Source organism: Delphinapterus leucas, chromosome 5 (genome assembly GCF_059928025.1).
Source record: "Delphinapterus leucas isolate spDelLeu-1000000601 "Yukka" chromosome 5, BTC_Dleu_Yukka2, whole genome shotgun sequence".
NCBI classification, from domain to species: domain Eukaryota; kingdom Metazoa; phylum Chordata; class Mammalia; order Artiodactyla; family Monodontidae; genus Delphinapterus; species Delphinapterus leucas.
In genome coordinates, this window is record NC_143133.1 from 28094595 (window position 1) to 28117714 (window position 23120).

Below are 23120 nucleotides of genomic sequence, written 5' to 3' on the forward strand. Positions count from 1 at the left end.
GTAGCATTTTATACAAAAGACATTATTCAGGTTACATCACAGATAACATACTTTCAAGTGTGTCTTATGAGAGGGGAGGACTGTTTTCCCTCTGTTGCATACTATGAATAATAAATATATAAAGCTATTACTTCCCGTTTCCCATGGGAAATATAAGATTCTTATTACCTAGGCAACTATAATGTGTTGGTCTCAAATTGTATGCAGTTTAGTTGTGATTTTATTAGTGTATTTACCTTGTGTTTTCCCAGGAATTAATAAGTGGCAAAAAACAGACTCATTTCTCAGGAGTGGCCTGTGTAGTGCAAAGGTGTCTTGTGCAGTTGCTGTGGGAACTCTCTCACTTTCACACCTTTAATATCTTATTTTTAACGTTCTTCCGCTCTTACGTGTACAACTTTCCAGAGAGAAAAGTTAACAAATCAGAGTGATCTGTACTCATTTAGTAATATAATATTAGAAACAAATGCAGTTATTTGTAGAAACTGTGCCAAACTTCATTTTTCAGTTTAATTTTTGACATACTATGATGTTATTATATGCTTCGTGTGCTTTAATTTTTGCCTCTCATTTTTAAAAAAAATCTGTTTCTTTCCCGTTTAGCAGAGCCTTTGGTATGGGGAATAATTTTTGAGATGTTTGAAATCTTAACTAAAATCCCAGGAAAAACTATGATTTCTGGACAACATGTGAATTTAAAGGAAAAGGAACTTATTGGAGAACACTCACTTCCTTTATTGTTCCTTTATTTTTTATTTATTTTTTATTATTTTTTTATTTTTTTGCGGTATGCGGGCCTCTCACTGTTGTGGCCTCTCCCATTGCGGAGCACAGGCTCTGGACGCGCAGGCTCAGCGGCCATGGCTCACGGGCCCAGCCGCTCCGCGGCATGTGGGATCTTCCCAGACCGGGGCACGAACCCATGTCCCCTGCATCGGCAGGCGGACTCTCAACCACTGCACCGCCAGGGATGCTCCCTATTGTTCCTTTATTTTAAGGAAGTTATATCAGAAGCATGGTGAACCAATGCTTTCTCAATGTTCTCTAGCCATCCCAGAGAGTCCATTCTGATTGGGAGAAGGAAAAATTTACCTTTCTTCTTGGAATTAATTTCTATTCTCTTTTGTTAAAGAACAAAATTCAACTGAATAAATTTTAAAGATCTTATTGGTTTTATTCAGCCATTCATGAATCAGGCAGCATCCAATCTAGCAGATAGAAAGGAACTCCAAAGAAGTGTACAACTTAACAGGGTTTTATAGACCAAAGTAAGCAGGAACAGGAAAATTATACTGGGCATTCGCTGATTGGTTAATGCTGGGTTATCCCCTTATATGGAGCAAAGGAAGTCTTGGGGCCTGGTGAGGTAACTTGTGCTGGGCAGGCAAGGGCTGATCAGTTGACCTAGGCCTTCCTTCTCTGAGGCTCGAAATTTAGTTAAGTTTTGGTTTGTCAATGTGATGTTTAGCATGAGTGACTTCATCTTGGGCCTAATTTGTTTACCTTAACTGTTTTATTCTCTTTTTCTGGTGTGACTTCTTTGCATCCACATGTACTACTGAGTTCTCTCCTTACAGTAGCAATGTAGATTAAGAGTTGTGTTTTCACTGAAAAAAATAAAATAAAAAATAAAGAGTTAAGAAGGCTATTCAAACTCACTATTAGAGAAAAAAATGGAAAAGTAAACAATTATAAAGTACTACTTAATATATGTTAGCAATTTTTAAAGTGTTGAATAAAACCTAATGTGGACAAGCCTTAGAGAAATGGTTAAACTCAATTACTGCTAGTAGCACTGCAAACTGATGGCATTCTTTTGGTGGTACATATTCAGAACCATGAAAATATTCATACTCTTTGGCCACTAACTGCAGACCTAGAAAAAAATTCAAAAGAGGTTAAAAAAAAAACAAAACTGTTTGGTGTTCAAGGCAAAACTATAGTGAAAAGTTGAAAGAAGCCTAAATCCTCTCCAGTAGGGACATGTCTGAGTAAACTATGGAATTCCAACACAATTAAATGTATAAGGCCTTAAAATAGTAATGATAAAGATTTTATATCAATGTGATAAACACATTTAATATGATGTTAAGTGGAAAAGTGCAGCCTGACAGTAGCAGAGCCACTTAGCCTGTATCTCAGGAGCTGGGAAGATAAAAAGTGTAATACGGAACTTAATTCTGTTCAACTTAGGGAATAAGTCTGACAGAAGTGAAATTATATGAACATATAGATCAAATCTGGAGGAGAAATTTTTAAAACGTTTTCTGGGTTGTGTGTTTCCTAGTAAAATTAATTTTAACGTTGTAATTTAAAAATAATCATTTTTAAGGATCTGTTTCTGTTTTCTTTGTAAAATTGGATGGCTGGCACGCAAAGCCTGGTTGCCTCAACTTCATAGCTGAAAGTTGTTACCTTTTGTTGAATAATTTAGTTGTTGAATGGGTTTGGATCTTTTATTCATGCTGTTCTCAATAATTTAGAATCTTAAGTTGGAAGGAATCTAAGAAGCATTTTAGAACAACCTCCCACCAGTATAGGGATCCCTTCTATAACATTCCTGACAGACGGTCACCCTCCTTCTGTTTGAAGGCTTCCAACTATGGGAAACCCATTACTTCATGATGCCACCTGTTCAATTACTGGATATCTCTAGTTGTTAGAAAGTTCTTTACAGCTACTGAGTTGAATCTGTATCCTTGTCTCCTCTGCCTACTGGTCCTAATTCTTTCCTGAAGTACAAGAGAACTGATAAATCTTTTTTTTTTTTTCCCTCAAGACAGTCTTTTGAATGTTTTTTAAAAGGCAGTTTTTGTCTTCTCTTAGCCTTTATTCTTTCAGCTGTTATTTATGGATAGATGTAGAATTTGTAGATTTTGCCATTTATTATCTGTACCTACTTCTTATGTTAACAGTACCCCAGCTTTTTTTATTGATTCAACTCTCTCCCACTCTGTCTGTGATTTCAGTAAAGATGACTCTATTCCTGGATCCAGGAGTGGAGAATAAGACCTTTACTAAGTAAGTCAAATGCATTTCACCCTTCCTACCTCCCACGGCTATAGTGACTGATTTGAGGATGTGCACATGGCCCAAATCAGGACCGTCAGGGCCAGTGAAACTCAATTCTGGGATTTTTGTTTGTACTGTAGAAAAAGCAAAGTCTTGTCTACAGGATTGGTGTGTGGTGATATGAGCTTGGAACTACAGGAGAACCATCTTATAAGGGCCTGAGAATGAAGTCTGTCCAGCAGAATGCATGACTGAGAGATGAGCTCTTTGTGGTACGGAGGCCTCTCACTGTTGTGGCCTCTCCCGTTGCGGAGCACAGGCTCCGGACGCGCAGGCTCAGCGGCCATGGCTCATGGGCCCAGCCGCTCTGCGGCATGTGGGATCTTCCCGGACCAGGGCACGAACCCGTGTCCCCTGCATCGGCAGGCGGACTCTCAACCACTGCGCCACCAGGGAAGCCCTTGGGTTGGCTTTTTATCACTTACTAAAGAAGTTAGAATGATACAAGCTCTAAACTAGGGTACAGAGGAAATGAAGTAGTTCTGCTACTATCAGACTGCAGAAATGAGGGCAGTTCATTTAAAGTCTCTGGTACTGAATTGCATCATCAATAAAATGAACAAGTTTAACTGGACAATTTGAAAAACCTCCTCCTCCTTTAAACTTCTATGATTTCTGTATGACTTTGCCTCTAGATCTAACCTGAGTGTCTTGGCTGCCGTCATTTGCTTTTATTCCAATTGGTCAAGTTGTTCTTCTCGGAGGGGTTAACTCTCAAAAGCAAAAAGATAGAAGGAATTTTCCTATGCTGCATCTTTTTTTAATCACTCATATTTAAATTATTTTCCCTATTCCCTACCCCTCAATCTTTTAAAATGTTTTAATGAACATTTAAATTGTCCTAATATGATTCTAAGACATCTATAATTTTAAGACTTTGTCATGAAATAACTCCCTTTACTCAGTGAAAATTAGGTCTATTACTCTCTTGTCTCTAACTTTTCATTTGGAAAAATTTCAAACCTTCAGAAAAATTGCAAGAACAGTACAATGAACACCAGCAGAGCTTTTACCTAGATTGGCCTGTTGTTGATATTTTTCTGTATTTGCTTTCCTGTGTGTGTTTTACTAAATAAATCTATTATTCTTAATGTGTCTTTAAAACAGTATGTATTAAGAAAAGTAAGGACTTCTAAGAGGATTCCTGGAACCATTTAGAAGGATCTGGAAAAGTAGAGTTGGTACAGGGTAGGGACTAACAATTCAGAGTCTTGACTTTTCCTGAATTTCAATCCTGGCTCTCTCTAATCTTCAGTTCTCATATTTGTGAAATATGGGTATTATTGGCACCTATTAATTAGTATTAATTAATTAGTATTAATATTAAATACATTGATTAGCATTATTATGTGAGTAGAGCTCACATGAGATGTTTGTGATTTTTCATTGCTTGTGGGAAACCATAGTTATCTGTGCTCTGCTAATGACGTTGGACCTTGAGTTTCCTCACATAGGAAATAAATTTGTGGTTGGTTCAAAAGGGAATGCAAAGAGCTGAAACAGAAATGAAAGAATATGTGTTTTTGGCTGGGCAAGAAATTAGACCCCATGCTGAAAATTTCAAACAGCACCTGCCAGCAAGGTACTAGTGGAAGTAAAACTAGATAAGGGTAGCAGATGGGTTTTATCTTATGTGCCAATTACTCTTCATGGCTGCCTGGTACACTGTATAAGATAGCTTGTGAGAACTTTTGGGGAAAGAATAACTGCCATGGCACGGGAGATATGAGCACTGGCACAAGTACCATGTATTTGCCCCTCCGATCTAGGTCTGAAAGACAAAGGAGGCAAGTTTCAGGGATGGGAAGTGAACTTGACAACTGGCTAGTAAATACATTTAAGACTGAGGAGATTTTCTGCCCGTTCGTGTGAGCTGGAAGCTTCCCTCCAGCCAGGCTGCTGGCAGCCAGAGCGTGTCCCTTTTCCTCTTGCACCCAGAGGAGTGTTTGCACTCTTAACCAGAGCCCGCGGGGTGTCTGCGGAGATTACATCCTACTGCATCCTTGACTTTCCTGGTGCGGTGCCACCTTGGTGCCACAGTCCCCAATTATTAGGACGAAACCCGTTCCGAGAAGCAGCATCCGCCCTCCCACCCTGTCCTCCCTGTGGGTGTGGGGGCAGCATCAGTGTTTGGATGCCAAGCAAGGACCCGCGCTGTGTCTCCAAAGGCAGTCTGTTCTGTCAGGGATGGAGGTCAACCCAGAGTAAGGACTTGAGTAATTGGGGGCCCACATTAGAAGACCCTGAGCCTGGAGGAGAACCAAGGTGGCGGAGTAGAAGGACGTGCTCTCAGTCCCTCTTGCGAGAATACCAGAATCACAACTAACTGTTGAACAATCATCCACAGGAAGGCACTGGAACTCACCAAAAAAGATACCCCACATCCAAAGACAAAGGAGAAGCCACAATGAGATGGTAGGAGGGGCGCAATCACAGTAAAATCAAATCCCATAACTGCTGGGTGGGTGACTCACAGACTGGAGAACACTTATACCACAGAAGTCCACCCACTGGAGTGAAGGTTCTGAGCCCCACGCCAGGATTTCTAACCTGGGGGTCCGGCAATGGGAGGAGGAATTCCTAGAGAATCAGACTTTGAAGCCTAGTGGGAATTGATTGCAGGACTCTGACAGGACTGGGGGAAACAGAGACTCCACTCTTGGAGGGCACACACAAAGTAATGTGTGCATCGGGACCCAGGGGAAGGAGCAGTGACCCCAGGGGAGACTGAACCAGACCTACCTGCTAGTGTTGGAGGGTCTCCTGCAGAGGTGGAGGGTGACTGTGGCTCACTGTGAGGACAAGGACACTGGCAGCAGAAGTTCTGGGAAGTACTCCTTGGCGTGAGCCCTCCCAGAGTCTACCACTAGCCCAACCAAAGAGCCCAGCTAGGCTCCAGTGTTGGGTTGCCTCAGGCCAAACAACCAACAGGGAGGGAACCCAGCCCCACCCATCAGCAGACAAGCAGATTAAAGCTTTACTGAGCTCTGCCCACCAGAGTAACACCCACCACCAGTCCCTCCCATCAGGAAACGTGCTCAATCCTCTTAGATAGCCTCATCCACCAGAGGGCAGACAGCAGAAGCAAGAAGAACTACAATCCTGCAGCCTGTGGAACAAAAACCACATTCACAGGAAGATAGACAAGATGAAAAAGCAGAGGTCTATGTACCAGACGAATGAACAAGATAAAACCCCAGAAAAACAACTACATGAAATGGAGATAGGCAACCTTCCAGAAAAGGAATTCAGAATAATGATAGTGAAGATGATCCAAGACCCTGGACAAAGAATGGAGGCAAAGATCGAGAAGATGCAAGAAATGTTTAACAAAGACCTAGAAGAATTAAAGAACAAACAAACAGAGATGAACACTACAATAACTGAAATTAAAACTACACTAGAAGGAATCAATAGCAGAATAACTGAGGCAGAAGAATGGATAAGTGACCTGGAAGACAGAATGGTGGAATTCACTGCTGTGGAACAGAATAAAGAAAAAAGAATGAAAAGAAATGAAGACAGCCTAAGAGACATCTAGGACAACATTAAACGCAACAACATTCGCATTATAGGGGTCGCAGAAGGAGAAGAGAGAGAGAAAGGACCCGAGAAAATATTTGAAGAGATTATAGTTGAAAACTTCCCTAACATGGGAAAGGAAATAGCCACCCAAGTCCAGGAAGCACAGAGAGTCCCATACAGGATAAACCCAAGGAGAAACACGCCGAGACACATAGAAATCAAACTGCCAAAAATTAAAGACAAAGAAAAATTCTTGAAAGCAGCAAGGGAAAAATGACAAATAACATACAGAGGGCTTCCTGTTCTGATGGACGCTCCGGCAGTAACAATGATCGGGGACATCCTGCTGTTTGGGACGCTGTTGATGAACGCCGGGGCGGTGCTCAACTTTAAGCTGAAAAAGAAGGACACGCAAGGCTTTGAGGAGGAGTCGAGGGAGCCCAGCACAGGTGACAACATCCGGGAGTTCTTGCTGAGCCTCAGATATTTTCGAATCTTCATCTCCCTATGGAATGTCTTCATGATGTTCTGCATGATCGTGCTCTTTGGCTCCTGAGCTCCAGGTACAGAACCGGAAACACACCTTCACAGAGTGTCTCTTCCTCCATCCTGACGACTTCAAGAATGTTTCTTACCAGAAAAGCAGTGACCTTCCCAGAAAGTCCAAGCTTGTGGTGGGTGGAAAAAATGTTTGCCAAGATGAACACAGTTTCCCAGCCACGTCACTGTTTTCTTTTCAAAGATATTTTCATTTTGACCTCTGCCTTGAAATGCTGTCTACTTAAAAGAGTTTGAAGAGTGTTTATGTGAGGGGCTGTGGTGTCTAGATTGTTTAATCAGATCGGAATCCCTCTTCTACCAAACTTTCACAGGAAACCCATTTCTGGGTATTTCTTGGTTTATTTTTAATAACCATCCTTTTTTTGGTTCAAATTATACAGATTTTAAAAAATCTTTTGTATCCAGGAATCTGAAGCAGAAAGGTTGGCTTTTAAGTTTGATGCAGCCTCTCATTGGACTGCATTTGTGAGGAATGAACAAGTTCATTGTTGTTGCGTCTGTGTCCAAATTCCTTCCCTATCCCAATGGGCTCTGCTTGGCCACTCCATGCTGCTGAGGTTGTCCCCAGGACTTGAAGGGTGAAGTGTTATGGGTTCCTGTGGAACAGAGGTGCAGAGCAGTTGGCAGGGTGGATGGGGGTTTTATGAGAAACTTTGGCTTGCCTTGAAGCCCTCTATTAAAGTAACTTTTGGGCCCATTAATTGTATAGTTTTTAGAATGAGAGTGATTTATGTGGTGATATTGGGACCCAGTTCTGAAAGCTTGGGTTTTGGGGACTGCTTTTCAAGTGGATGATTTCAAGGTTGAAAAACAAGCCTCATTGGAGGAAATACAGCATTTTGCATAGAAGCTTCTTTGAAAGGGAGTCCTGGTTTAATTGCCAACATGACACTTGGGTGGTCAGTGCCTGGATCCTATAGGTGTTTGATTTGTTTGTTGTGGTTTTTGAAATCCTAACTTGCAATTAACCTGCTGGGAGGAAAAAATAAATATGCAGGCTCTTAGAACTAAAGAGCATTGAAAATAAAGCTCATTTCTAAAAAGGAAAAACAAAAACAAAAACATGGGAACTCCCATAAGGTTAACAGCTGATTTCTCAGCAGAAACTGTACAAGCCAGAAGGGAGTGGCATGATATACTTAAAGTGATGAAAGGGAAGAACCTACAACCAAGATTACTCTACCAGCAAGAATCTCATTCAGATTCGATGGAGAAATCAAAAGCTTTACAGACAAGCAAAAGCTAAGAGAATTCAGGACCACCAAACCAGCTCTACAACAAATGCTAACGGAACTTCTCTAAGTGGGAAACACAAGAGAATAAAAGGACCTACAAAAAGAAACCCAAAACAATTAAGAAAATGGTCATAGGAACATACATATCAATAATTACCTTAAACGTGAATGGATTAAATACTCCAACCAAGACACAGACTTGCTGAATGGATACAAAAACAAGACCCATCTATATGCTGTCTACAAGAGACCCACTTCAGACCTAGGGACACATTCAGACTGAAAGTGAAGGGATGGAAAAAGATATTCCATGCAAATGGAAATCAAAAGAAAGCTGGAGTAGCAATACTCATATCAGATAAAATGGGCTTTAAAATAAAGAATCTTACAAGTGACAAGGAAGGACACTACATAATGATGAGGGGATCAATCCAAGAAGATATAACAATTAAAATTTTTATGCACCCAACATAGGAGCACCTCAATACATGAGGCAACTGCTGACAGCTATAAAAGAGGAAATCAACAGTAACACAATAATAGTGGGAGACTTTAACACCTCACTTACGCCAATGGACAGATCATCCAAACAGAAAATTAATAAGGAAACACAAGCTTTAAATGACACAATAGACCTGATAGATTGAATTGATATTTATAGGACATTCCATCCAAAAACAGCAGATTACACTTTCTTCTCAAGTGTGCATGGAACATTCTCCAGGATAGATCACATCTTGGGTTACAAATCAAGCCTCAGTAAATTTAAGAAAATTGAAATCATATCAAGCATCTTTTCTGACCACACCACCATGAGATTAGAAATCAGTTACAGGGAAAAAAACGTTAAATACACAAACACATGGAGGCTAAACAATACGTTACTAAATAACCAAGAGATCACTGAAGAAATCAAAGAGGAAATCAAAAAATACCTAAAGACAAGTAACAATGAAAACACGACGATCCATAACCTATGCGATGCAGCAAAAGCAGTTCTAAGAGGGAAGTTTATACCTATACAAGCCTACCTCAAGAAACAAGAAAAATCTCAAACAAACAATCTAACCTTACACCTAAAGGAGCTAGAGAAAGAAGAACAAACAAAACCCAAAGTTAGAAGAAGGAAAGAAATCATAAAGATGAGAGCAGAAATAAATGAAATAGAAACAAAAAAAACAATAGTAAAGATCAATAAAACTAAAAGCTGGTTCTTTGAGAAGATAAATAAAATTGCTAAACCATTAGCCAGACTCATCAAGAAAAAGAGGGAGAGGACTCAAATCAGTAACATTAGAAATGAAAAAGGAGAAGTTACAACAGACACTGCAGAAATACAAAGCACCCTAAGAGACTACTACAAGCAACTCTATGCCAATAAAATGGACAACCTCGAAGATATGGACAAATTCTTAGAAAAGCACAACCTTCCAAGACTGAACCAGGAAGAAATAGAAAATATAAACACACAATCACAAGCACTGAAATTGAGACTGTGATTAAAAATCTTCCAACAAACAAAAGCCCAGGATTAGATGGCTTCACAGGTGAATTCTATCAAACATTTAGAGAAGAGTTAACACCCATCCTTCTCAAACTCTTCCAAAAATTGCAGAGGAAGGAACACTCCCAAACTCATTCTATGTGGCCACCACCACGCTGATACCAAAACCAGACAAAGATACTACAAAAAAAGAAAATTACAGACCAATATCACTGATGAATATAGATGCAAAAATCCTCAATAAATACTAGCAAACAGAATCCAACAACACATTAAAAGGATCACACACCATAATCCAGTGAGATTTATCCCAGAGTTGCAAGGATTCTTCAGTATATGCAAATCAATCAATATGATAAACCATATTAACAAGTTGAAGAAGAAAAACCATATGATCATCTCAATAGATGCAGAAAAATCTTTTGACAAAATTCAACACCCATTTATGATAAAAACTCTCCAGAAAGTGGGCATAGAGGGAACCTACCTCAACATAATAAAGGCCATATACGACAAACCCACAGCCAACATCATTCTCAATGGTGAAAAACTGAAAGCATTTCCTCTAAGATCAGGAACAAGACAAGGATGTCCACTCTCACCACTATTATGCAACATAGTTTTGGAAGTCCTAGCCACAGCAATCAGAGAAGAAAGAGAAATAAAAGGAATACAAATTGGAAAAGAAGAAGTAAAACCGTCACTCTTTGCAGATGACATGATACTATACATAGAAAATCCTGAAGATGCTACCAGAAAACTACTATAGCTAATCAATGAATTTGGTAAAGTTGCAGGATACAAAGTTAATGCACAGAAATCTCTTGCATTCCTGTACACTAATGATGAAAAATATGAAAGAGAAATTAAGGAAACACTCCCATTTACCATTACAACAAAAATAATTAAATATCTAGGAATAAACCTACCTAGGGAGACGAAAGACCTGTATGTAGAAAACTATAAGACATGATGAAAGAAATTAAAGATGATACCAACAGATGGAGAGATATACCATGTTCTTGGATTGGAAGAATCAATATTGTGAAAATGTCTATACCACCCAAAGCAATCTACAGATTCAGTGCAATCCCTATCAAATTACCAATGGCATTTTTTATGGAACTAAAACAGAAAATCTTAAAATTTGTATGGGGACACAAAAGACCCCGAATAGCCTCAAGCAGTCTTGAGGGAGAAAAACGGAGCTGGAGGAATCAGACTCCCTGACTTCAGACTATACTACAAAGCTACAGTAATCAAGACAATATGGTACTGGCACAAAAACAGAAACATAGATCAATGGAACAAGATAGAAAGCCCAGAGATAAACCCACACACCTTTGGTCAACTGATCTATGACAAAGGAGGCAAAGATATATAATGGAGAAAAGACAGTTTCTTCAATAAGTGGTACTGTGGAAACTGGACAGCTACATGTAAAAGGATGAAGTTAGAACACACCCTAACACTATACACAAAAATAAACTCAAAATAGATTAGAGACATAAATGTAAGACTGGACACTATAAAACTCTTAGAGGAAAGTATAGGAAGAACACTCTTTGACATAAATCACAGCAAGATCTTTTTTCATCCACCTCCTAGAGTAATGGAAATAAAAACAGAAATAAACAAATGGGACTAATGAAACTTCAAAGCTTTTGCATAGCAAAGGAAACCATAAACGAGACGAAAAGACAACTCTCAGAATGGGAGAAAATATTTACAAACGAATCAACAGACAAAGGATTAACCTCCAAAATATATAAACAGCTAATGCAGCTCAATATTAAAAAACAAACAACCCAATCCAAAACTGGACAGAAGATCTAAATAGACATTTCTCCAAAGAAGACATACAGATGGCCAATAAGCACATGAAAAGCTCCTCAACATCACTAATTATTAGAGAAATGCAAATCAAAACTACAATGAGGTATCACCTCACACCAGTTAGAATGGGCATCATCAGAACATCTATAAACAACAAATGCTGGAGAGGGTTTGGAGAAAAGGAAACCCCCTTGCACTTTCGTGGGAATGTACATTGATACAGCCACTATGGAGAACAGTATGGAGGTTCCTTAAAAAACTAAAAATAAAATTGCCATATGATCCAGCAATCCCACTACTGGGCATACACCCAGGGAAAACCATAATTCAGAAAGACACATGCACCCCAATGTTCATTGCAGCACTATTTACAATAGCCAGGTCATGGAAGCAATCTAAATGCCCATTGACAGATGAATCGATAAAGAAGATGTGGTACATATATACCATGGAATATTACTCAGCCATAAAAAGGAATGAAATTGGGTCATTTGTAGAGACGTGGGTGGATCTAGAGACTGTCATACAGAGTGAAGTAAGTCAGAAAGAGAGGAACAAATATTGTATATTAACACATACATGTGGAACCTAGAAAAATGGTACAGATGAACCAGTTTGCAGGGCAGAAATTGAGACACAGATGTGGAGAACAAGCGTATGGGCACCAATGGGGGAAAGTGGTGGGGTGGTGGTGGTGGTGGTGTGATGAATTGGGCAATTGGGATTGACATGTATACACTGATGTGTATAAAATTGATGACTAATAAGAACCTGCTGTATTAAAAAAAATTTGTTTTGCCAATATGATGGGTATAAAATGGTAATTCACTAAAAAAAAAAAAAGACTGAGGAGAGAGAAAAATTAGCAGATTTAAATGAAGTATTCCGTCAAGGCTGTTAGCAAACCAGTAAAATGTGCATATGTCTATCCTAGCATTTACCACATTATATTGATAGTAATTCCTTTGTTTATGTGTTTGTCTCTCCAACTGGAATATAAGTTTCCAGAAGGAAGATCCACTATTATCCTTCATGCTTTACAAACTGCTAAGTATGTAGGAGGTACATAATCAACGTTTGAGCTGATTCAGCTATATCTAAATTTTTATTAGGTTTGGGTTGAAAGTCCTTATCCTGTAAGGCTTATTCTGTTTCTATGCTTATTTTGGAGCCTCCTGCTCTGTTTAGTTTCCTATTAAAAATATCTTTGGAAAATTTCCATCTTATAGCAAGTAAACTAAGAGCAAAAAGATGTTTGCCAAACTTTAATCAGAATAGAGAGGGAGCAGTAAGTCCCTGATTACTAAACCCTTTTGCAGAGTTCATGTAGGACAGAATTCAGGTAGGGAATAGAGATATGGAAGACCCTGGAGATGCAAATTTTAGGCCTTCTGTGCATACTAACCACCTCCTTTCTACTTCTGCAACCCATTAGACACAGTATCTATTAAAAACTAAAAAACAAAATCAAAATTCTATGATTCTTTGTCTTCCTAAATATTTAAATTGTAGATAGTCCTTAAGTCATAATTTCTGAGACTTTGTCCAACTTTTAATTTCCACATCATTAATTGACACTCATAAATAAAATGGGTACTGTTATATTCAGCAGCTGAGAATGATTATTCTGAGCCATTAGAGGAAGAGGACCAATAGCTCAGTTTTGGCCCCATTGTCACCTATTTCTGAACAACAGTGACAATTTATTCAGTTGAATCTTTTTTTTTTTTAACATCTTTATTGGAGTATAATTGCTTTACAATGGCGTGTTAGTTTCTGCTCCATAACAATATCTCTTCCCTCTTGCGTCTCCCTCCCTCCCACCCTCCCTATCCCACCTCTAGGTGGTCACAAAGCACCGAGCTGATCTACCTGTGCTATGCGGCTGCTTCCCACTAGCTATCTACCTTACATTTGTATTCAGTTGAATCTTGACATAATATTTTTATAGATATGAGGCAGTGTTCTAGAAAAATAAAAGTTCTGTTGAAATGTAAGAGGTATAGGCCTCATAAACTTAGTTGCAATTGGGCAAAGGTAAAAGTCATCCAGCATGTCCCTCATGGCACAATTTTGGCATTAACAATACACTAGCTTTAGCGTGTTCAGTTTATCTGTGAGATTCATTTATCAGGGAACGTAAAAATAAAGTGTTGATACAAATTGCTAGACATGTATTTTCAAATTGCATGACATATATTTTCAAACTGCAACAATTAGATGTACCTACATTTTTTATAGTCTTTAGCCTTCTGAGAATGTACAGTTTTGTTTTATTTTAACATCTTTATTGGAGTATAATTGCTTTACAATGTTGCATTAGTTTCTGCTGTATAACAAAGTGACTCAGCTATCCATATACATATATCCCCATATCCCCTGCCTCTTGCATCTCCCTTCCACCCTCCCTATCCCACCCCTCTAGGTGGTCACAAAGCACGGAGCTGATCTCCCTGTGCTATGCAGCTGCTTCCCACTAGCTATCTATTTTACATTTGGTAGTATATGTAAGTCCATGCCACTCTCTCACTTCTTCCCAGCTTACCCTTCCCCCTTCCTGTGTCCTGAAGTCCATTCTCTACGTCTGCGTCTTTATTCCTGTCCTGCCCCTAGGTTCTTCAGAACCATTTTTTTTTAAGATTCCATATATATGTGTTAGCATACGGTATTTGTTTTCTGAGAATGTACACAGCTTACTCTCATATAGCTCTTCAGAAATCCATTATATGCAAAAGTACGGGCTGCCTATATTTATTTTCTTTGATAGTTACCTCTTTTCTTAAGTTGTACTTGAATATCTTCAGTTTTTCTTGCTTTAATGATATCTTGCTGTTTTCTATTTCTGCCTCTTAATAACCTTATCTGTCGAGAACACAACTGAGAATAAAGAACCAAACAAAAGACCTTCTGAAAGACTCCTGAGCATTATAGTTCCTCTACTCAGAAAAAAATGCTGCTTGGGTCCTTACTCAGAGTCTGTTTATTCACAATCTATTCACATTCTAACAATCTTGGTGCAAAAAGACACCTATATATTGTTTAAATTCTGTATGCAAGGTGGTTGTGTATGGAATGATTTATGTGAAGGGGCACAAAGAATATTGAGACTCTTCTTATTCTCAGGTGGTTAAACCTTAATAACCCCTATAAAGCATTTACACAACTAAGAATAAAGCAGTGTAGAATGAGGAAAGTGTCATAAGGAATTACAAACGAAGTCCTTTGTAGTTCAGAAGAGAGGGAGATTACTTAGTTACCTAACTTCCTTAACAGTATACATCTGAAATAGCAAATTTAGAAGAGGGAAGAACTGCTATATGCAGGCATGCTGTCAGCCACTGCCATTACAGCTGATAAGTTAACATCAAGAAGTAAATTAGCAATATTCTAGAAAGCAGGTATGTGAACTTAAAATATCCAGGAGCCACTTAATGTAAGGTCAACTTTTAGAGGCTTTGAGGACATCATTGAATAATGCAATAATCAGTGCTGTAAAATGATTCATAGACTTTTAGAATTAGAAGTTCTCTTAAAGCTTGTCTAGGCTCCACATTTTATTAATGACATTTAGAAAGGGTAAGTTACTTGCCTCAGTCTAGCGGGGGTGAGGGGCTCATACTTGACTCCTTTTTACTCTTTCCCTCACCTTCCCCATTCTTCCCACCTGCCATCTCCATCTAGGCAATCACCTTGTCTTTTTGCCTCCATTTTCCTCAAATTTATATTCCCTTTTCCATTTCAGTTTTCACTGCCTTATATCAGACCTTTGATATCTCTTGCCTGGAATTCTTCCATGGATTCCTAACTCATCTTTCTCCTTCCATTTCTGATCCTTCTTAAATCTATATACCACTTACCCAGCCAGAGACATCTGGCTGAAATGCAAATCTGATGGTAACATTCACTGACTTTATTGCAACAGCTTCCCATTGCCTGCAAGATGAACTTCGAACTCCTATCCAGCCCTTCCCTGCTTTCTACCACTCCTTATACTATATATATAATGGGGGGGAGGCGGGGTTTGGCACATTGTCCCCCTCTCCCTCCTCACTCTCTCTCAAAATTCACTTGGATAAAATCTCAACCTTTAGGAGTCAGTTCATATGCCATCCGCTCCAGGAAGCCCAGGTTAAGGTAGAGGAGGTCTTCCCTATCCAGTGATGGATTTTCATTATATCCTATTATTGGACTGACTTATACTATAATTACGTATTTGGCTACCCTGTTTGAATGTGAACTCTTTGACAGACCTTGTTTTATCCATCTTTGTATACCGAAGACCATATTAGGTGCTCACTTTTAGGACATATCAGATGTCCAGTCATTGTGGTTGAATGCATGCACAGTTCTTGGAAATAAAGCTACCTGAATATTAACGGTCAGGCAAGTGTTCTTCCTCTCATACTCTCGGTTCGTGAAACTGGCTGTGAACCAGAATCACCTGGGAAGATTTTTAAAAGCACAGATTTCTGGGCTTCACTCCTGCCCTAGTAAATCAGAATATCTTCTCCATATTTTTATGAGGTTTTCTCAGGTGATTCTTATGAGTTAACCTGGAACCTGATCTCAGGCTGGAGTTTGTTAATCATTGCACAATGTTTCTTATCATGAGCCTTTAAGAATAAACAATTTAAGAAGTCAAAGTGGGCTTCCCTGGTGGCACAGTGGTTGGGAGTCCGCCTGCCGAGGCAGGGGACACGGATTCGTGCCCCGGTCCGGGAAGATGCCACATGCCGCGGAGTGGCTGGGCCCTTGAGCCATGGCCGCTGAGCCTGCGCGTCCCGAGCCTGTGCTCCGCAACGGGAGAGGCCACAACAGTGAGAGGCCCGCGTACCGCAAAAAAAAAAAAAAAAAAAAAAAAGGAGTCAAAGTAATAGATAATAACAGATAATAAAATAATAGATTTAGAAAGATTTGCATTCAGGATAGTTAAACTTCTCTCACATGTGTTAGTTGAAGGATAAACATCCAGCTCTTGAGAAATCTCTGCTCACCATAATTCATTCACTAATGATTCTGGAGAGACAAGGTTTTACTTTTTGATAACGTTACTCAAAGTTTTTTTTCCTTTTCTAACTCCTTTGAAATGGATTTTATTTCTCATATTAGTTTTCTTTATGTGATCACTTAATATCTTTTCTACTTTTTCCATTTATAATTAGGTAAATACCATTCCTTCATGTTTAAAGTCTCCACTTCTAATGAAATGTATCTTTTTATAGCTTTTGCTTTTTAAAACTCTTGATACTTCATTCATCTGCTCTGTGGGTTGGTTAGTGTCTGCAGTGTACCTAAACATTTCTGTTTATAAGAGAAGTGGGTCCTGCTTTCATCTCGCCATCACATTGAGCCATTTGGTTTCTGTGGGTTGTCAGGGTGCTGCTGAGGAGAGGAACTGGTGTGGGTGGGAGTTTGGCTGACTTCACAGTTTTCCATATGCATGTGCTCCTCATGCTTGAGCTGGAAGCTTGTCTCCACAGGCAGACGTGGGAGCAGGAAGACAGCCACTGTGTAGGTGGTTTTGAAGAAACCTCACTCTGCTTTCTCTGTGCCCAGCTGGTTTTAAGTTTCTGGGCAGTAGTGCTAAAACAGCCTTCAAGTTTTGCCTTTGATATAGTAAGATTTCAGGCCTGTGTTCAATATTGCCCTTGGTTCTGGACCTATATTTTCATGTATTTTACAAGACTGTTTATCTCCAGCTTTGGTGTTCCATTAGATACATTTCATGCACATGTTTATTATTTTTAGTTTTAATTATGTAATTGGGTGCAAATCTAATGATCTCCCAATGAAAATTTATACTACTCTCACCCTAATTGTGGGGGAGGGAATGAACTGGTTATAATTTTTGTTTGTGTTATGATTTACATGGACTTAAGTTACATTCTGCATGAAAGGCACGAAACTCTTAAGTTTTTTGTAAAATACCCCCTGAAGTTTATAGCTTTCGGGTCACCAAGAATATAGGCCAACTTAACATTTACATCTTCTGATATATTTTTCTTGTTGTTTTGCTAGCTAGCAACACATACTTAACAGATCCTCCTTGTTGTCAGGTGCTTAAAATCTAATAGGGACTATAAAACATTTACACAACTAAGAATAAGTGTTTTGGAGTTGAGAAAATGTCAAAACAATTTAATGGAACATCTCTAGGGTCTTCAAAGATTGCTATAATGAAAAAACATCTTCGTTCTGCCTTGTTCTAGACCTACACTGGCTGACTCATGTAAGGAGAGGAGGGCAATTATGGTTAGAAACCATATGATTGTTTACATTTGTTAACTGGTTACTGTATAGTCCTGAACATTTAAATGACGCAGTACTCAGCAATTTTTATTTAAGTGTTGGTGAACTGCTTCAGTTTGGTTATTTAATGAAATGTCCTTTATTAAATTTTGCTTGGCTTTTCTGTATATCTCCAGGAAAATCTGCATTATAATCTTGCATATTAACTTACCATATTAGGTTTCAAGGTTAAAACCTTAAACCTATTATTAGTTAGGTTTAAAAATCCATAAAGGCCTATGACTTTCTCCAAGGTAGTACATATTTAGGTAATGTAGGTGGTCTCTTTTAAAGTGATAGTAATAGTAGCTACATGCTGTGCTAATGTATCTTCCCAATGCTGAAAAAAATGGACAGTTTTACATGTATATGTTATATATATGTATATTAAAATTCTTATTAAGATTAAAAAATTTTTAAAAATAAATTTTATTTATTTATTTAGGCTACGTTGGGTCTTTGTTGCCATGTGTGGGCTTTTCTCTAGTTGCAGCGAGCAGGGGCTACTCTTCGTTGTGGTGTGCAGGATTCTCATTGTGGTGGCTTCTCTTGTTGCGGAGCACGGGCTCTAGGCGCACAGGCTTCAGTAGTTGTAGCACGCAGGCTCAGTAGTTGTGGCTTGCAGGCTCTAGAGTGCAGGCTCAGTAGTTGTGGTGCACGGCTTAGTTGCTCCGTGACATGGGATCTTCCTGGACCAGGGATCGAACCTGTGTCCCCTGCATTGGCAGGCAGATTCTTAACAAAGGCACCACCAGGGAAGTCCCTAAGGTTAAAAAATCTTGATAGAAGTTTTATTTGTTTTAATTATTAAAAAATATTTTTATCAGTTCTTTCATTGTTTTATAGATAAGCGCTGTAGCACTTTTTTTTTAAATTGGAGTATAATTGCTTTATAATGTTGTGTTAGTTTCTGCTGTACAGTGAAGTGAATCAGCTATATGTATACCTATATCCCCTCCCTCTTAGACCTCCCTCCCACCCACCCTGCATCCCACCCATCTAGGTCATCACAGAGCACTAAGGTGAGCTTCCTGTGCTTTATAGCATGGTCCCACTGGCTATCTATTTTAGACATGGTAGTGTATATATGTCAATCCTGATCTCCTAATTGGTCCCACCCTCCCCTTCCCCACTGTGTCCACATGTCCATTCTCTACGTCTACGTCTCTATTCCTGCCCTGCAAATAGGTTCATCTGTACCATTTTTCTACATTCCACATATATGTGTTAATATACGATATTTGTTTTGCTCTTTCTGGCTTACTTCACTCTGTATGAAAGACTCTAGGTCCATCCACATCTCTACAAATGACCCAATTTCATTCCTTTTTATGACTGAGTAATATTCCATTGTATGTATGTACCACATCTTCTTTATCCATTCATCTGTTATTGGACATTTAGGTTGATTTCATGCCCTGGCTATTGTAAATAGTGCTGCAATGAACATTGGTGTACATGTGTCCTTTTGAATTATGGTTTACTCAGGGTACATGCTCAGTTGTGGGATTGCTGGGTCATATGGTAGTTCTATTTTTAGTTGTTTAAGGAACCTCCATACTGTTCTCCAAAGTGGCTGTATCAATTTACATTCCCACCAACAGTGCAAGAGGGTTCCCTTTTCTCCACACCCTCTCCAGCATTTATTGTCTGTAGATTTTTTGATGATGGCCATTCTGACTGGTGTGAGGTGATACCTCACTGTAGTTTCGACTTGCATTTCTCTAATAATTAGTGATGTTGAGCATCTTTTCATGTGCCTCTTGGCCATCTATATGTCTCCTTTGGTGAAATCTCTATTTAGGTCTTCCACCCAGTTTTTACTTGGGTCATTTGCTTTTTTTTGATATTGAGCTCCATAAACTGTTTGTATATTTTGGAGATTAATCCTTTGTTGCTTTGTTTGAAAATATTTTCTCCCATTCTGAGTGTTGTCTTTTCGTCTTGTTTCTTTGCTGTGCAAAAGCTTTTAAGTTTAATTAGGTCCCATTTTTTTGTTGTTTTTATATTAATTACTCTAGGAGGTGCATCAAAAAAGATCTTGGTGTGGTTTATGTAAAAGAGTGTTTTTCCTATTTTTCCCTCCAAGAGTTTCATAGTGCCCAGTCTTACATGTAGGTCTTTAGTCCATTTTGAGTTTATTTTTGTGTATGGTGTTAGGCAGTGTTCTAATTTCATTCTTTTACATGTAGCTGTCCAGTTTTCCCAGCACCACTTATTGAAGAGGCTGTCTTTTCTCCATTGTGTGTTCTTGCCTCCTTTGTCATAAATTAGGTGACCATATGTGCATGGGTTTATCTCTGGGCTTTCTATCTTGTACCATTGATCTATATTTCTGTTTTTTTGCCAGTACCATACTGTCTTGATTACTGTAGCTTTGTAGTACAGTTTGAAGTTGGGGGAGCCTGATTCCTCCAGCTTTGTTTCACTTTCTCAGGATTGCTTTGGCTATTCAGGGTCTTTTGTGTTTCCATACAAATTGTAAAATTTTTTGTTCTAATTCTGTGAAGAATGCCACTGGTAATTTGATAGAGATTGCATTGAATCTGTAGATTGTTTTGGGTAGTATAGTCATTTTCATAATATTGATTCTTCCAATCCAAGAACATGGTATATTTATCCATCTGTTTATGTCATCTTTGATTTCTTTCATCAGTGTTTTACATTTTTCTGAGTACAGGTCTTTTGCCTCCTTAGGTAGGTTTATTCCTAGGTATTTTATTCTTTTTGTTGTGATGGTAAATGGGAGTGTTTCCTTAATTTCTCTTTCTGATTTTTCATTGTTAGTGTATAAGAATGCAAGAGATTTCTGTGCATTAATTTTGTGTCCTGAAACCTTACCAAATTCATTGATTAGCGGTAGTAATTTTCTGGTGACCTCTTTAGGATTCTCTATGTATAGTATCATGTCATCTGCAAACAGAGACAGTTTTACTTTTTCTTTTCCCATTTGTATTCCTTTTATTTCTTTTATTTGTTTCTGATTGCTGTGGCTAGGACTTCCAGAACTATGTTGAATGAGAGTGGTAAGAGTGAACATCCTTGTCTTGTTCCTGATCTTAGTGGAAATGGTTTCAGTTTTTCACCATTGAGAATGATGTTTGCTGTGGGTTTGTCATATATGGCCTTTATTATGTTGAGGTAGGTTCCCTCTGTGCCCATTTTCAGGAGAGTTTTTATCATAAGTTGATGTTGAATTTTGTCAAAAGCTTTTTCTGCATCTATTGAGAGGATCATATGCTCTTTATTCCTCAGTTTGTTAATATGGTGTATCACATTGATTGATTTGCATATATTGAAGAATCCTTGCACCCCTGGGTTAAATCCCACTTGATCATGGTGTATGATCCTTTTAATGTGTTGTTGGATTCTGTTTTCTAGTATTTTGTTGAGGATTTTTGCGTCTGTGTTCATCAGTGATATTGGTCTGTAATTTTCTTTTTTTGTGACATCTTTCTCTGGTTTTGGTATCACGGTGGTGGAGGCCTCATAGAACAGATTTGGGAGCGTTCCTCCCTCTGCAATTTTTCAAAGAGTTTGAGAAGGATAGGTGTTAGCCCTAGTCTAAATGTTTGATAGAATTCGCCTGTGAAGCCATCTGGTCCTGTACTTTTGTTTGTCGGAAGTTTTTATTAAATAAATTTATTTATTTTGTTTATTTATTTTTGGCTGCATTGGGTCTTCATTGCTGTGTGCAGGCTTTCTCTAGTTGCAGCGAGCGGGGGCTACTCTTCGTTCCAGTGCACAGGCTTCTCATTGTGGTGGCTTCTCTTGTTGCAGAGCACGGGCTCTAGGCACGTGGGCTTCAGCAGTTGTGGCACGTGGGCTCAGTAGTTGTGGTGCACGGGCTTAGTTGCTCCGTGGCATGTGGGATCTTCCTGGACCAGGGCTCAAACCCGTGTCCCCTGCATTGGTAGGCGGATTCTTAACTACTGCACTACGAGGGAAGCCCCTGTCGGAAGTTTTTAAATCACAGTTTCAATTTCAGTATTTGTGCTTGGTCTGTTTATATTTTCTAATTCTTCCTGGTTCAGTCTTGGAAAATTGTACCTTTCCAAAAATTTGCCCATTTCTTCGAGGCTGTCCATTTTATTGGCATACAGTTTTTTGTAGTAGTCTCTTACAATCCTTTGTATTTCTGTGGTGTCAGTTGTGATATCTCCTTTTTCATTCCTCTCCCTTTTTCAATTTTGTTTATCTTCTCAAAGAACCAACTTTTAGTTTTATTGATCTTTCCTATTGTTTTTTTTGTTTCTATTTCATTTATTTCTGCTCTGATCTTTATGATTTCTTTCCTTCTACTGACTGTGAGTTTTCTTTGTTCTTCTTTCTCTAGTTGCTTTAGGTGTAAGGTTAGATTGTTTATTTGAGATTTTTCTTGTTTCTTGAGGTGAGATTGAATCGCTATAAACTTCCCTCTTAGAACTGCTTTTGCTGCATCCCATAGGTTTTGGGTCATCGTGTTTTCATTGTCATTTGTTTCTAAGTATTTTTTAATTTCTTCTTTGATTTTTTCAGTGATATCTTGGTTATTTAGTAGCACACTGTTTAGCCTCAGTGAATTTGTGTTTTTTACAGTTTTTTTTCTCCTGTAATTGATTTCTAATCTTATAGCGTTGTGGGTGGAAAAGATACTTGATGTAATTTCATTTTTCTTAAATTTTCTGAGGCTTGATTTGTGACCCAAGATGTGATCTACCCTGGAGAATTATCTGTGTGCACTTGAGAAGAAAGTATATTGTGCCACTTTCAGGTGGAATGGCCTATAAATATCAATTCAATCTACCTGGTCTATTGTGTCATTTAAAACTTCTGTTTCCTTATTTATTTTCTGTTTGGATGATCTGTCCATTGGTGTAAGTGAGGTGTTAAAGTCCCCTACTATTATTGTGTTACTGTCGATTTCCCCTTTTATGGTTGTTAGCATTTGCTTTATGTATTGAGGTACTCCTATGTTGGGTGCATACATATTTATAATTGTTATATCTTCTTCTTGTATTGATCCCTTCATCATTATGTAGTGTCCTTCCTTGTCTCTTGTAACAATCTTTATTTTAAAGACTATTTTATAGGGCTTTCCTGGTGGCGCAGCTGTTGAG

The 23120-nt window shown here is 38.6% G+C and overlaps 1 pseudogene; it reads left to right on the plus strand.

Annotated features, from left to right (window-relative positions):
- The first annotated feature begins 6806 nt into the window (after positions 1-6806).
- On the plus strand, positions 6807-7499 carry LOC111186124 (small integral membrane protein 7 pseudogene; annotated as a pseudogene).
- The last annotated feature ends 15621 nt before the right edge of the window (positions 7500-23120 follow it).